The 16,326-nt window shown below is 37.3% G+C and overlaps 1 long non-coding RNA gene across 1 annotated transcript in view; it reads left to right on the plus strand.

The window, feature by feature from the left end:
- The window catches only part of LOC136246459 (uncharacterized), a 34,838-nt gene extending 21,621 nt beyond the window's left edge, over nt 1-13,217 (plus strand). Inside the window, exon 3 of the long non-coding RNA XR_010696434.1 lies at nt 13,116-13,217. This is a non-coding gene — a long non-coding RNA (uncharacterized lncRNA). The remainder of the gene's footprint in view (nt 1-13,115) is intronic.
- The last annotated feature ends 3,109 nt before the right edge of the window (nt 13,218-16,326 follow it).

Consider the following 16,326-nt stretch of genomic DNA (forward strand, 5'->3'; position numbering starts at 1 on the left):
GTGTGTTAATAAATTGAATAGTGTCTTGCCGACCGAATAGTCAAATAACCGAATAATTGTTTCAGCACAAGTCCCTACTATACAGTTACTATTGTACTGTATGATTGTTGGTCTTTTCAAATCAGTTCACCTCATCTAATATCTCCAAACTAAATGATAACTCTCAAGATGATTATATGTAATTAAATTACCAACACTTCCTCCACCACTGACTAATTTTCTTTGAATTTAAAAGGACACGTACTGTAAGTTCTAGCTCATCACTCTCTTGACATATTATACTGAATTCATTATGAGATACAGTTAGTATAGCTCAGTTCCAAGGTCAAATTTTCCCACATATACGATGTGTTTTCCTCTTGTTTTGCTCACGATTTTCCTGCATTTCACCCACATTCTGTGCATGCAAAATGTCCATAGAAAAATATGCTGTAGCCACATAGAGACAACATGAGTGTTGCAAAATACAAATTTAGTCACTGAACTTGAACACGTTTCACTAGCATTGTGCCAGCATTTTGCCAGAATTTCACCCACATTTCACTCATGTGGGTGAACGTTACCTTGGAGCTGAACTGTACCTTGTAGTATGTACATGTTGAGCTGAGTTCTGAGAAAACTATAGAAAAGATAACTGGATTTGTCTATTAGAGAAATGACATTTCAGTCAACCAGATGGTTATAGTGATGACAGTAAGGTGTCAAGAGCAGACAAGTGTAAATTGATTCCATTACAAGTTTGAGAAATAGTCATAACAGACTGGGTGTTTATGACTTCCTCATTAGAAATGTATGATGAAAACTTTTATTGGCCATCAATAATGTGTCAGAGATCAGTACTACAAATGAGCCAAATTTCAAGAACTTGTGTAATTCCATACTTGAGAGTTATTGAGAGTTCAGCTCAATGCATATAAAAGAGTACTATACTAAGCAGGCTCAGGAACACTGTGATAAAAATGCAGTGTATTTGATGTAATTGTACTACTTGAAGAGGTGTATGGCTAGTTTAGACAACCATTACAAAAGTTACATTGCTTATAACATGGATAGATTAACATGTGTGAATAAGTGGGCGATGCCTATCAAAATGGGTGTAGTTGGAGATGGTCGGATATCCAAATTTCTAGTAATCAAGACACATGGTAGTGTGTCGTGCGGCCCAAGAAGCCGGCGTGCCACCCCTGAGTATATTAACAGGAAGAAAGAAAACGCAATTTTCACACCTATGTAGCTTTATGATCCCTTATCTGATTGGAACCAAATTTGCTAGAGAGGTGCCGGCCAGCTAGGGGAGTCTACACACCAAATTTGAAGAAAATCGCTCCAGCCATTTCCGAGATACGAGCGAACAAAATTTCGTTTTAATTTCTTCGTTTTTTTCTACTTCTACTTCTTCTTCATTTCGCACACTTCGCAAAATCCGCCATAAAACACGAATGCGTGCTCGGATCGGGCTGAAATTTGGCACACTTAAAGGGCTCATTAAGGCGGATCTCTGTACCAACATTGGTAAGAATCCGGTGAACATTCACGGAGTTATGACCGAATATTTGCATAAAATAAGGTCGAAGGTCTGTCACGCCTACAGGGTAAACTCCTTTGAGGAATCAGTTGAAAATTGCTATGTAGATGGAGCAACCATCGTAGGAGTGCCTTTTTGTGGTTTGAAAGGAATCGGGATAAAGACCACGGAGATATGACACAAAACCCGACCTGTGTCAAAATTACGCGATAGATTTTTATGAATAAAAATACTATTAGTTTTCGTGTCTATCAGGCAAACCGCTTAGAGCAATGAGCTGAAAACCAGTATGTAGCTGGAATAATCATCATAGAAAGTCCTTGCAGTAGTACAGAAGAATCGGATTACAAACCACTGAGTTATGATTTGAAACGCAACTACGTGTAGCAAATGCGAGATCGAGATACTCTAATAGAACAGTCACCCTAATAAAGCATTCAGCTGTATTTATAATTTACTCGATTATATTACAATGCAAGTTATTCTGTAGGGAATTCAGCCACAAACAAGTCACCCTGTAGTCAGATCAGCCAGAAGAAGGTACCTAATAGAGAGTTCAGCTACAAAGAAACCATCATGTATAGAGTTCAGCTCAAACAAATTGCCCTGTAGAGAGATCAGCTAGAAGAAGTTACCTTGTAGAGAGTCCAGTTACAAAGAAACAATCATGCAAAGAGTTCAGCTACAAACAAATCACCCAGTAGAAAGTTCCGCTATGAACAGATCACACTGTAGAGAGTTCAGTTAGAAACAAGTCATCTTTTAAAGAGATCAGCTAGAAGAAGTCACCTTGTAAAGAGTTCAGCTACAAAGAAACCACCATGAAAGAGAGTTCAGCTGCAAACAAATCACCCTGTAGAGAACTCAGCTACGAACAAATCGCACTGTAGAAATATCAGCTAGAAGTTACCTTGTAAGGAGTTCAGCTACAAACAGATCACCCTGTAGAGAGTTCAGCTACAAACAAATCACCCTGTAGAGAGTTCAGTTACAAAGTAACCACCATGTAGAGAGTTCAGCTGCAAAAAAATCTATCACTCTGTACAGAGTTCAGCTGGAAGAAGTCACCTTGTAGAGAGTTCAGCTGCAAATAAATCACCCTGTAGAGATTTCAGCTACAAACAAATCACCCTGTAGAAAGATCAGCTAGAAGAAGTTACCTAGTAGAGAGTTCAGCTACAAAGAAACCACCATGTAGAGAGTTCAGCTGCAAAGGAATCACCTGTAGAGAGTTCAGCTAGAAACAAGTCACCCTGTAGAGAGTTCAGCTAGAAGAAGTCACATTGTAGAGAGTTCAGCTACAAAGAAACTACCATGTAGAGAGTTCAGCTGCAAACAAACACCCTGTAGAGAACTCAGCTGCAAAGAAATCATCCTGTAGAGAGTTCAGCTATGAAAAGATCACCCTGTAGAGAGTTCAGTTAGAAACAAGTCATCCTGTAGAGAGATCACCTAGAAGTATCACCTTGTAGAGAGTTCAGCTACAAACAAATCGTCCTGTAGAGAGACCAGCTAGAAACAAGTCACCCTGTAGACAGATCGACTAGAAGAAGTTACCTTGTAGAGAGTTCAGTTGCAAACAAATCACCCTGTAGAGAATTCAACTACAAACAGATAACCCTGCAGAGAGTTCAGCTAGAGTCAAGTCACCCTGTAGAGAGAATCCTGTAAAGAGGTCATCTACGTACAAGCATACCACCCTGTAGAGATTTCAGCTACATTTCAAGTCACCCAGTAGAGAGATCAGCTGCAAATTATCCTGTGGGGATTAATTGACATGTAATAAATATATGCTCTCTTTTTATATTATGAAATCTTGATATATGCATTATATATATAATTTGTACATTTACTGATAAAACCAGAATGAGTTAAAGTGTTTATAAAATCTGCTTCATCTTTTTCTTTTTCCTGTGGTAAAAAAAAAATATATATATATATATATATATAGGTTGAAAAGCTCCAAAGCTGGCCATAGGCCGGCTTTGGGGTATACAAATACAAAAAGAAGTGAAATCTAATCAAAAACAGCCAAGCTGTAAAAAAAGGAGTGCGGCCCTTGAAAAGGCAATGGTGAAAAAAGATGTGAAATCCAAGGTGGCGGCCAAGAAATGGCTGTGATGGTAGGTTAATGGTAAAAATTTTAATAACAATAATTCAGGTGAATTTGGTGCCGCTTGGTCAATTGGCACAAAATTCACCTGAATTGTCGTTATTAAAATTTTTACCATTAACCTACCATCACAGCCATTTCTTGGCTGCCACCTTGGATTTCACATCTTTTTCACCATAGCCTTTTCAAGGGCCGCACTCCTTTTTTTTTACAGATTGGCTGTTTTTGATTAGATAACCATTTCTGTGTCACATTTGGTCAAAATGTACACTTGTTACGCTATGCCACTGCACTATTTCTAGTAGTGGTACGTATTACTGATGTCACAGTATTAGGCCATGTCAACTTAATTATTTCACAAGCCTGACCAGCCCATTGTTCAAAGATTTTAAAAAAAAATCTCATCCATGGAAAAGGAAGCTATAATTCCACTAAAAACTAGAGGTGTACTGATATGGGTTTTTGGCATGTACCGATATCCGATATTGATGCAACCAAAGAAGCCGATAACGTATAGTCGATCCGATATTTGCATTAATATTTTAAGTACACGAAAATGTACAATTACCTACCCTATGTACAACATGTTCATGTATTCATTGCTATACTGTACCTGTGGTGGTATACAGCTTGAGTTTCCGTTGTGCAATCCAGACAATTAGGCACCCACAAATATTTTATGTATCCTCCCATGAAGCCTAAAACGGATATTTCTGCATTACTTCACATTCTAATGGCTTGTGAGGAAGCTGATAGAGCAAGTTTCCTTGGTTATCCTGTGACCCTTCTTTTATTACAAAGGTACTCTATAACTGCTTCATTTGTAAAGACTGAACACTAGAACCACATGCATTTATATGGCTTCTCGTAGCGTAGCGCTTGTTGCAGAGTGAACAATAAGCCACTGGCACTAATGAACCACATGAATAACGTAGAAAACCAATGAACAATCCGTTTATGCACAAACCATTGCTACTGTACAAATATCGGTAGCGATATCGGTCCTCCTGCTGTTCTGTACCGATATGGATATTGGTAAAAAATGCCATATCGGTGGCCGATATTGTAGCCGATCCGATTATCGGTACACCTCTACTAAAAACGGAAACTCTGAATACAACCCTTGTAGTATTCCAATACAATTAACTACTATGTATTTACCTTCTCAAAACCAAACTTAGAAACACAGTATGGCTGCAAATGAGTTGCTGCTTTGTTGAGACCAAATCGCCAGGTTTACTGAAATTGTTTTCATAAATGTGTGTGTACCTATCTATTTCCTAACTATCTACCTATGTTTGTCCATATGCACCCACATGAGCAAAACGATTAAAATGGCAAAAGTAGCTTTACGTAAGAAGTAAAAGTGAAGTGAAGTCTGTATTAAACTTCTGCACAGGTAAACTTGCTCTGAGGTGGTTTGCAGTCTGAAATGTGGGTGTGGCAGCTCTCCTCAGACTTTGCGAATTACATTCCCTTTGGGGTTTTACAAGTGTTTAACAACTAAAAACAATGGTGCAGGCCTCGTAGACTACTAGGAATAGCCTATCCCTTCTATATAGTTGAAAGGGGACGTATCCTTTGTGTACATAAACGAAATGAAGAGCCTGCAGCTTTCAGGCTTTATCAAGAGAATTTATGGGAGAAACCATGATAGTCAAACTGTACAACAGTTTAGACGATACTACTGTGCATAATATGTTGGTAAAACCTGTTTGTTTAACAAATGCTTCCATAGCAGTGCATAGCAACATAATTGAAAGAATTATGAAATATGAGAGTTACGCACTGATAATAATTTATTATCACACAATCAAGAACCCTATTGGTTAAAATTATAAGATAGTAATACATAGTTGGTTAATTCCAGATGAGTTAGAGCTACTGTAGCTGCATGGTGCCTGGTTTTTAGAAGTAGCACAACATCAACTTGTTTTTGTACTCATATTGTTCTGATTTCTGTCAATATTACATACTGACCTACCGACCCTATACTCTTGATATTTTAGTCTGTGAAACAAATAATCAAGTTGAAGTGTTCTTAATGTAACAATCATTTACCACAATAAAAACAAATACCTGTGGTAGCTCAGCAAGTCTCATGTGTCATTACCACAAATAAACTTGTTTACATAAATTGACAAGTTGTCTACATCACCACCTGACTTCAAACATCTGGTAATTCTCTACTGAAATAATGTGGAATGAAACATGTCCAAAGGAGTCCTAGAAGGTATGGTGGTATTGTAAAAAACAAAAAACAGTATGACTTAAATATCACAGTTTACTAATATGATACTGGTATATTGGCCAGCAGTGACAGATCTAGGAATTTATAAAGGGGGTTTCCAGTGTAGAAGGTGTAGATATACACTGACATGAGATACGCAAAAGTTTGCACTACGTCGTCTGGTTTGGTAAGGTGAGATCAAAAAAAAGGTCACAGCTCGATCGAGGCACACGCCACGATAATTAAAACGTTTAATTGTTATGCAATCATTTTTCAAAGGGAGTTTCCATGGAAACCTTGAAACCCCCCACTAAATCCGCCATTGGCCAGTCCTATTTATCATCATTCATTACGCACTACTAACACTAATGTAACTTAGTTAGTTTACTTTATTATTGTAATCCAAGAGTGCTCCTAGTTATAGCTAAAGTTCAGTCACTTTAACACTTCACTATACAAACAGACACAAAAGGTATAATTTGTCTAAAATTAATTAAAATAACCATCTATCAATTTTAATAGTGATATTGTCTTCACCTGAGAAGCTATTTTGGAATCATACTGTAAACAGTTGTGAAGAACAACTTGTATACTAACAATATGCTAAGGTTCTTACATTCTCAGTGATATACCTTGTGTACATAATTGAATTTGGCTTAAGGTTTATACCATGAATTGGCATAGCTTGTTTTAAATAAAAAGTGACAAAGATCTTGTTTACGTACATACCCCATTGTAAACAATCGCATGTCGTTCATATACTGTACTTTTGGTTATACAGTGTAGCTACAGGAATGATACACAGATATTCAAACCTCTCCACCACAACAAGTTAATAAGATAGTGTATGGTAATAACTAAATTACATATCACACAGTAGTAGAGCCATCCTGTATAGCTGTATGTATAGCTATCATCCAGCAAGGAACTTGACAATCCCACACACTGGGATTTGGAGGGTATCACTAAAAGGAGGAATGGGAAATGAGGAAATGGGAAATTGAGCATTTCTCTATAGTTTGTTTTTGACGTATTGGCGGTATTGCTAGCAAGTGAAGGCATCAAAAGTCATCAGTGAAGGTGCAAGCTGGATGTGCATAGTTGAAACTTGGTATTTGAATCAATTTTTTTGGTTTTCTACAGTCAGTGCAACTTTGCTAGAATTAGCTAGAGTGACAATGAACAAGATTGAATGAAAGTAGCTTGTCAAGTGTTCTCAGTATTGTGCAAACTCGACCTCATTCTTCCGGCCTGTGACCTCAGTCAATACATATTTGTGTATCTCATGCTATGATTATACTATAGTGTGATTACTCTACTCAGTGTCACTAGTTCTCCTGTCACTGTTACTAACACTGGTTTATTGTATGTATGGTGTTGTAGCTATCAGATGATTACTCATGACATTTGTATTTACCATGTGCTTAATGTAGTCTCAGTTGTAGTGGTCGGTGAAGTAGTAATAGAACAATGAGTTACCAAGGGAATCTCTTACACTGTATCGTAATCACAAAATGTTAATTTTAAATCATGTACTATAGCTACTACAAACATTACAAGGTGTAATACTATAAGTCACCTAGTTCACTATACAGTCATGATAGTACTGGTGAGCATATACTGTAAATTGGTGTTTTGACATTACCATATCCTTAAATGAAACTGGATCAGCTTTCTTGGAAGACATTATTTGAAAGTTTGTTTTTGAAGGAACTGAGTACCAGTAGCTGACTAGTGACACTCTACCCAAGCTACTATCATGTACAGTCACCTCTACATATATGCTGATTACACATGTGTCATATACATGTGTCATATACATGTACATATAATCATATTACATTACCATGTGTATGTGTCATTAGTGGCTACTTACATTCATAATTCTTGATAAATCATAATTTGATTAGTGCTGAACTTCAAAACAAAAGATACAGTAGTTGCACTAAATCCATGACAGTGTTGATGGTGACTTGATGTAGTGACAGGAGAATTTGAGTTCAGCAGGAGGTACACAAATATGATTGAGAGAAGAATGAGGCCAATTTAACACATGCTGAAGAGCTGCATTCAATCAGTCTTGCTCATTGTCACTCTTACTACTCCTATGGCTGTAGCAAAGTCACACTCACTGATATAATTATGCTGAATAGTTGATTCAAATACCAAGTTTCATCCATGCACTTGGCTTTATGTCCAGCTTGCACTTTCACTGATGGCTTCTGATGCCATCACTTGCTAGCAATACCACCTGGAATACGACAAATTAAAGTGCACTATATAGAGAATCACTCAGTTTCCCATCTTCCCATTTCCAGTTTCCTAATTTCCCATTCCTCCTTTTAGTGACACTTGATTTAAGATGGTTTAGTTGATGTTAGACTTGCTTCCTAGAGTACCACATAATGTATTGTAGCACATCATTCCCTTTTCTAATAGCATGGATAATTTCATTTACTTTTCAAATTATTGTTTATTAAAAAAATTGTTATGCAAGCAATGTGGGTTATGCTGAGATGATTTGCATACACACTGAACACTAAGTTTTGACATTACATTTGTTGAGACATTACAATGAAGTCATTTTCCTTCAATTCAAGATAGGATTATAGCATGATTGGTTATTATTGTGGTTAAGTGAATCTAATCCAAAACAGCCAAGCTGTAAAAAAAGGGTGCGGCCCTCAGAAAGGCTATGGTGAAAAAAGATGTGAAATCCAAGGTGGCGGCCAAGAAATGTCTGTGATGGTAAGTTAATGATAAAAATTTTAAAAAATGACAATTCAGGTAAATTTTGTGAAGCGGCACAAAAATTCACCTGAATTGTCGTTATTAAAATTTTTACCATTAACCTACCATCACAGCCATTTCTTGGCCGCCACCTTGGATTTCACATCTTTTTTCACCATAGCCTTTCTGAGGGCCGCACACTTTTTTACAGCTTGGCTGTTTTGGATTAGATTTCATTTCTTTTTGTATTTGTATACCCCAAAGCCGGCCTATGGCCAGCTTTGGGACTTTTTTAACCTATGTTTTTTTTTCTTTACTACAGGAAGAAGAAAAGATGAAGTAGATGTACTTTAAATATTTTATCAGTAAATGTACAAATTATATATATACATGTAATACATATGTGAACGGATTTGCGAAAAGGGGCCTTCCACACATCCAATTTGCCAACTTTGACAATTGATAACTTCAGATTGGAAAGAGCTATTGCCTTGAAATCTGGGCAGTGGTGATTTCTTTGCAGCTGAACTCTCTACAAGGTAATTTCGTCTAGCCGATCTCTCTACAGAGAGATTTGTTTGTAGCTGAACTATCTACAAGGTAACTTCTTCTAGCTGATCTCTCTACAGGGTGATTTGTTCGTAGCTGAATTCTGTACAGGTGATTTGTTTGCAGCTGAGCTCTTTACAAAATGGTTTCTTTGTAGCTGAACTCTCTACAAAGTAACTTCTTCTAACTGATCTTTCTACAGGGTGATTTGTTTGTAGCTGAACTATCTACAAGGTAACTTCTTCTAGCTGATCTCTCTACAGGGTGATTTGTTTGTAGCTGAATTCTGTACAGGTGATTTGTTTGCAGCTGATCCCTTTACAGAATGGTTTCTTTGTAGCTGAACTCTCTACAAGGTAACTTTTCTAGCTGATGTCTCTACAAGGTGACTAGTTTGTAGCTGAACTCTCTACATGGTGGTTGTTTGTAACTGAACTTTCTACAAGGTGACTTCTTCTAGCTGATCTTTCAATAGGATGATTTGTTTGTAGCTTCATTCTCTACAAGGTAACTTCTTCTAGCTGATCTCTCTACAGGGAGATTTCTTTGTAGCTGAACTATCTACAGTTGATTTGTTTGAAGCTGAACTTTCTAAATGATGGTTTCTTTGTAGCTGAACTCTCTACAAGTTAACTTCTTCTAGCTGATCTCTCTACAGGGTGATTTGTTCGTAGCTGAATTCTGTACAGGTGATTTGTTGCAGCTGAGCTCTTTACATAATGGTTTCTTAGTAGCTGAACTCTCTAAAAGGTAACTTCTACTAACTGATCTTTCTACAGGGCAATTTGTTGTCTGGCAGAATTTTCTACAGGGTGATTTCTTTGCAGCTGACCTCTCTACATGGTGGTTTCTTTGTAGCTGAACTCTCTACAAGGTAATTTCTTCTAGCCGATCTCTCTACAGGGAGATTTGTTTGTAGCTGAACTATCTACAAGGTAACTTCTTCTAGCTGATCTCTCTACAGGGTGATTTGTTCGTAGCTGAATTCTGTACAGGTGATTTGTTTGCAGCTGAGCTCTTTACAGAATGGTTTCTTTGTAGCTGAACTCTCTAAAAGGTAACTTCTTCTAACTGATCTTTCTACAGGGCAATTTGTTTTTGGCAGAATTTTCTACAGGGTGATTTCTTTGCAGCTGAACTCTCTACGTGGTGGTTTCTTTGTAGCTGAACTCTCTAAAAGGTAACTTCTTCTAGCTGATCTCTCTACAGGGTGATTTGTTTGTAGCTGAACGATCTACAAGGTAACTTCTTCTAGCTGATCTATCTATAGGGTGGTTTCTTTGTAGCTGAACTCTCTACAAGGTAACTTCTTCTAGCTGATCTCTCTACAGGGTGATTTGTTTGTAGCTGAATTCTGTACAGGTGATTTGTTTGCAGCTGAGCTCTTTACAGAATGGTTTCTTTGTACCTGAACTCTCTAAAAGGTAACTTCTTCTAACTGATCTTTCTACAGGGCAATTTGTTTGTGACTGAATTTTCTACAGGGTGATTTCTTTGCAGCTGAACTCTCTACTTGGGGGTTTCTTTGTAGTTGAACTATGTACAAGGTAATTTCTTCTAGCTGACCTCTCTACAGGGTGATTTGTTTGTAGCTGAATTCTGTACAGGTGATTTGTTTGCAGCTGAACTCTAAAGAGAATGGTTATTTTGTAGCTGAACTCTCTACAAGGTAACTTTTCTAGCTGATGTCTCTACAAGGTGACTAGTTTGTAGCTGAATTCTCTACATGGTGGTTTCTTTGTAACTGAACTTTCTACAAGGTGACTTCTTCTAGCTGATCTTTCTACAGGGTGATTTGTTTGTAGCTGAACTCTCTACAAGGTAACTTCTTCTAGCTGATGTCTCTACAAGGTGACTAGTTTGTAGCTGAATTCTCTACATGGTGGTTTCTTTGTAACTGAACTTTCTACAAGGTGACTTCTTCTAGCTGATCTTTCTACAGGGTGATTTGTTTGAAGCTGAACTCTCTAAATGATGGTTTCTTTGTAGCTGAACTCTCTACAAGTAAACTTCTTCTAGCTGATCTCTCTACAGGGTGATTTGCTTATAGCTGAACTATCTACAAGATACTTATTCTAGCTGATCTCTCTACATGGTGATTTGTTTGTAGCTGAATTCTGTGTAGGTGATTTGTTTGCAGCTGAGCTCTTTAAATAATGGTTTCTTTGTAGCTGAACTCTCTCAAGGTAACTTCTTCTAGCTGATGTCTTTACAGGGTCACTAGATTGTAGCTGAATTCTCTACATGGTGGTTTCTTTGTAACTGAACTCTCTACAAGGTAACTTTCTAGCTCATCTTTCTACAGGGTGATTTATTTGTAGCTGAATTCTGTACAGGTGATTTGTTTGCAGCTGAGCTCTTTAAAGAATGGTTTCTTTGTAGCTGAACTCTCTACAAGGTAACTTCTTCTAGCTGATGTCTCTACAAGGTCACTAGTTTGTAGCTGAGCTCTCTACATGATGGTTTCTTTGTAACTGAACTCTCTACAAGGTGACCTCTTCTAGCTGATCTTTCTACAGGGTAATTTGTTTGAAGCTGAACTCTCTACAAGGTAACTTCTTCTAGCTGATCTCTCTACAGGGAGATTTGTTTATAGCTGAACTCTCTACATGATGGTTTCTTTGTAGCTGAACTCTCTGCAAGGTAACTTCTTCTATTGATTTCTCTACAGGACGATTTGTTTGTAGCTGTACTCTCTACATGGTGGTTTCTTTGTAGCTGAACTCTACTAGGTGATTTCTTCTAGCTGAACTATCTCTTTCCATAGTTGCATAAACTCCCCACAAGGTAACTTCTTCTAGCTGATCTCCCTACAGGGTGAATTGTTTGTAGCTAATCTCTCTACAGGCTGACTTGTTTGTAGCTGATCTCTATACAGGTTTCTTGTTTCTAGCTGATCTCTTGAATTCTCTTCAGGGTGACTGCTCTATTAGGATGACTGCTCTATTAGAGTATCTCGATCTCGCACTTGCTGCACCAAGTAGGATTTCGTGTTATAACTCCGTGGCTTTAAGTCTGATTCTTCTACACCATTGATGAGCCTTTCTAAGATGATTACTTCATCTGTACAACGATTTTCAAAGCATTACCCCAAGCGCTTTATCTGGTAGGCCTGACAAGCAGTCGTTTTTTTTTATTAGCTAATCTCGATTGCGTAATTGTTACACACTGTTGGTTTTTTCGTTGTATCTTCCTGTTTTTTTAGCTCGATTTCTTTCAAACCACAAAAGGTTTGAGGTTCAATAGTTAACCTATTCACCGACCGATTTTCAGCTTCTTCCCATACACGGTGTACCCTGTAGGCGTGACAACATATTGGTGTTATTTTTTGTTAATAATCGCTCATAACTCTTTGCCTGTTTATCGTATTCCAGCCAAAGTGGGTACCGCGATGCGCCTTTATATCCCCCTTCTGTCTGCCAAATTTCAAGGCAATCGGATATGGCGTTCGAATTTTATAGCACTTTTTGTAAGTATGCAACAAGAAAAAGAAAAATAAGAAGAAAAAAAAATAACGAAGAAACTGAGCCAATTTTAGAAGTCGCATATCTCGGGAACGCGCGAAGCGATTTCGCTCAAATTTGGAATGTGGAGTGCTGCAGTTGGAGGGCATGTCCACAGCAAAAATCGTCTTGTCTCATTAAGGAAGTGCAGAGCTACGGAGGTACGAAAATTGCGTTTTCTTTCTTCCTGTCAATATATTCACGTGTGTTACGCGCCGGCTTCTTGGGCCGCACGACACACTACCGCGTGTCTTGATGTTGATCGCTAACATTTACATGTTGAGTAAATTGGATGTGTATGGAAGACCCCGTTTCGCATATTTGGTCACATATGTGTAAAGATGGTAATCATAATTGGAGAGATAGTCCTCTGGTAATGACCATATTGTGTTGTGGCATTAGTGATTGTTGTTATGGTAACTAGTAGGATTAGTGTAGATGATGTAATATCATGTCATATATTAGGATGGGAAGAGCAGACTTCACAGAGCTATAGAAAATGATGATTTGGACACTATCAATACCATGATGGAGTCGATTAATGTTAATTCCTGGATAAGTTATCCTGTAAGTATTACTTCATGCTGTCATCACAAAATACATAATATAAGATTATATAGCAGTATTATAATTTGATAAAAATACAACATAGACAATAACTAGAACTAAAAGTAGATAATGAATCAAGGTATAGTAAGAAACACTCTGCTACACTTCTGTATATTTTCCATAACAATTATGAGATTTTCTGCTAATCATCTGAGGATAATTTCACACACTGATAATGGTATACCATATTTGGTAGTGTTACACATTCTATTTGATAAGGAACAAGCTAGTAGGTGCAAGTTTTTTATTGTTGGATTAAGGTTGAAGTTAAGGTAGACTCACTTTCAGTTTGCATTTTATAATAATGTGTTTAACATCTGGGTCATTCCATGTCAAATCACCAAGGAATAGTGGAGTCACCTCTTGGATTTTGATGAAATGTAGTGTGTTTGTAGTATCTGTGGTGATCATTACCCATACCAATTTTTAGCCCCATACACCACATGGTTTCTGATTTATGACCACAAATATTTTGAATATTTCATGAAAAATTGGTCCGTCTTAAGTTTAAAATCAACTGTAGCTCATCAGTGTGTTGATATTTAAAAATAATTTTTCAGTGATCAAAAACTGTCACAGATCTTTCAAATAATATATAAATTATGGGATATCAACTTAATTAAGGTTTTTAAAGGCTCCATTAAAATACTTTAATCCTTAATATTTCAAAATGATTTGTATTATGCTTCCTCAAATCTTTGAATTTTTTAGCGAATTACAATTATATTATGCTCGGTATATGGTTGATAAAATTTTGTGATGGGGCCTAGGGATGAGCCTATTTGTGACCCGGTCTGCAAAAAGGGCTCTTATAGCCTTTCCAATTATCCATGTTTGGCTAATCATAACTCCTAATCTACTAAAGCTATCACCATGTAATTACACCCACAGCTACTGCCAGGTTAGGGTTGTTGAGTGACCAAATTGTAGGCTTGTACCATATTCACCAGTAAAGTTATGGGTTACCATATATATGCAATTGGAAAGGCTATAAGAGCCCTTTTCGCAGACCGGGTCACATTTAGCTTTTTTTTTCTACCTTGAGCAATTATTTTTCCTTGTCTATTTTGCTCAATATTTTCTCAGAATGTCTATTATTTTTGCTCAGAATCAATAAAAATAGAATTATTCTGCTTTATTAGAGTATCTCGTTCTTTAGTTGCCATTTTTATGAGCATAATTATGTTTTCCTAATACTATGCTTGACTGTTCTATTAGAGTATCTTGATCTTTTTCATACAAAATGTGCTAAGTTGCCATTTCTCGGTGCACAGTTTTCTAATTTTCCGCTTATATTTCCAGCATTTTGCTCTTTGCTATTTATCAAAATAGCTTTTCAAAAAAATTTCCAGCAAAATCGTCGCATCCCTGGTGGGGCCACAGTGGGTTCAAGAGATATCATTTGGTATGTAGTGGAAGTTTGTAGTCTATTATTGCTATAGGGAGTGTACACCTCTAATAACCACTCCTAATAAGGCTGTGTCAACTTTGTCTTAAACAATAAAGGTGTCCAAGTGCAGTGCAATTTGTATTAGTGACCAACTGTATTGAAAGACCACCGTTGTGCTGCAATTTACTTACTACATGGGTAATTCCATATCATTTCACCCAAGTTTTGTGTATGACCTCCTCAGAATTGGAAGAAATTCAGTGTGCAAGTGGTATATGTGTCCCAAAGGAATTTCAGCCCATTGCTTGTATGGCTTTCCAGAATTTTTTTTTGATATTTTTGTTGTAATTGTGACCATTCAATGCAAATGAATTGTGCCACTTAAAAGCTCAAAGAATAAACTTTCGTTTGGTATATTTAACAGCTTAATTTGATGAATTGATTGATTGACAAAGTTGATGATCATCCACGTTTCCTAATCTTTGACCTTTGATCTACCAAAAAGTGCTGATTAGAATTTTGTGGATACTTGTCAGACATTCAACTATTAGAGTTGCAATAGTTTCAGCTTGGTGTCTCTATGAGATTACAAGATAGGTAGCGGTGTGTACAGTATTATAACAGATATCCCATGCAGTATTGCACACTTTGAAGCCCATTCTGCTGATTTAGGTTTGCAGACATACAAGACTCTTTGATTCAACTACAAGTTAAATGTACACATAAATAAGGTGTGATAAAGGCATGTAATACAAGTTTATTATTGTGGTGATACAGTGTGATGCTGTTTGGTAGCAAACGTCATTTCTTTGTTTGTCAAAGAGTACACATGACTGCTTCTTGTTTATGGGTCTATGAGAATTAGATTGTCATCCATTGGTATAGCAAGAGTGTTGGAGTAGGTGCAACCGGTAAGGCCAATGCCTCACCACTTTGTTGGTAGGGATTAAAAAATCTTTTGACTTGATATTCTCTGGGCTTGATTAAAGGGAAAACTATAATACACTGTGTTCACAATAACACAATGCATCATCAGAATTAATACATACCAAGTCTGAAGTCAGTATGAATCACTCCACTGTGCTCTTCACAGGTGAAGGACGATATATCACTACACAGTAAAATTCTGTAAATTTGCACAGACCCAGCAAGAAGTAGCCAGCATCTCTCAGCTGTTTTATGTAGCTTGTGAACTTATCAATTGTTAGTAGCTACATCGATTTAGCTATGTCCTAAGGTACTGATTGACCTCTGAGACATGTTTGCTTGTAGCTAGCCTGACAGGTAGATAATTGTGATGTCCTCAACCAAATTGAATACGTGTCTTAGCAGGCCAGTGCCCTATGAATAGCATGATGTTTTCCTGTTTGGTGCTTGTTTGTAAACAATTGGTTTTGCTTGCCATGCCAAGGAGTCAGCTCAACAATATAATGATGGCACTGTTGAAGTCTTGCAGTGATGCTAGGTTGTCCTTACCTTTGCTGAATGATAAACCAAACCAGCCAGTAGATTTTCCCTTTCCTTCACGAGAGTCTGGGAAGAAGAACCCCTGTAAATAAAGTTTTCAAGCTGGTTAGTTTAAGCAGTGGAAGTGGATCCACTATAGTGAAGAGAGTGACTCAGCCTACTGATTTTTATTGTGTAAAAGCATATAAGGAAAGGAAGCTCAACAATGTA

The sequence above is a fragment of the Dysidea avara genome, chromosome 2 (assembly GCF_963678975.1).
Source record: "Dysidea avara chromosome 2, odDysAvar1.4, whole genome shotgun sequence".
Lineage (NCBI taxonomy): Eukaryota > Metazoa > Porifera > Demospongiae > Dictyoceratida > Dysideidae > Dysidea > Dysidea avara.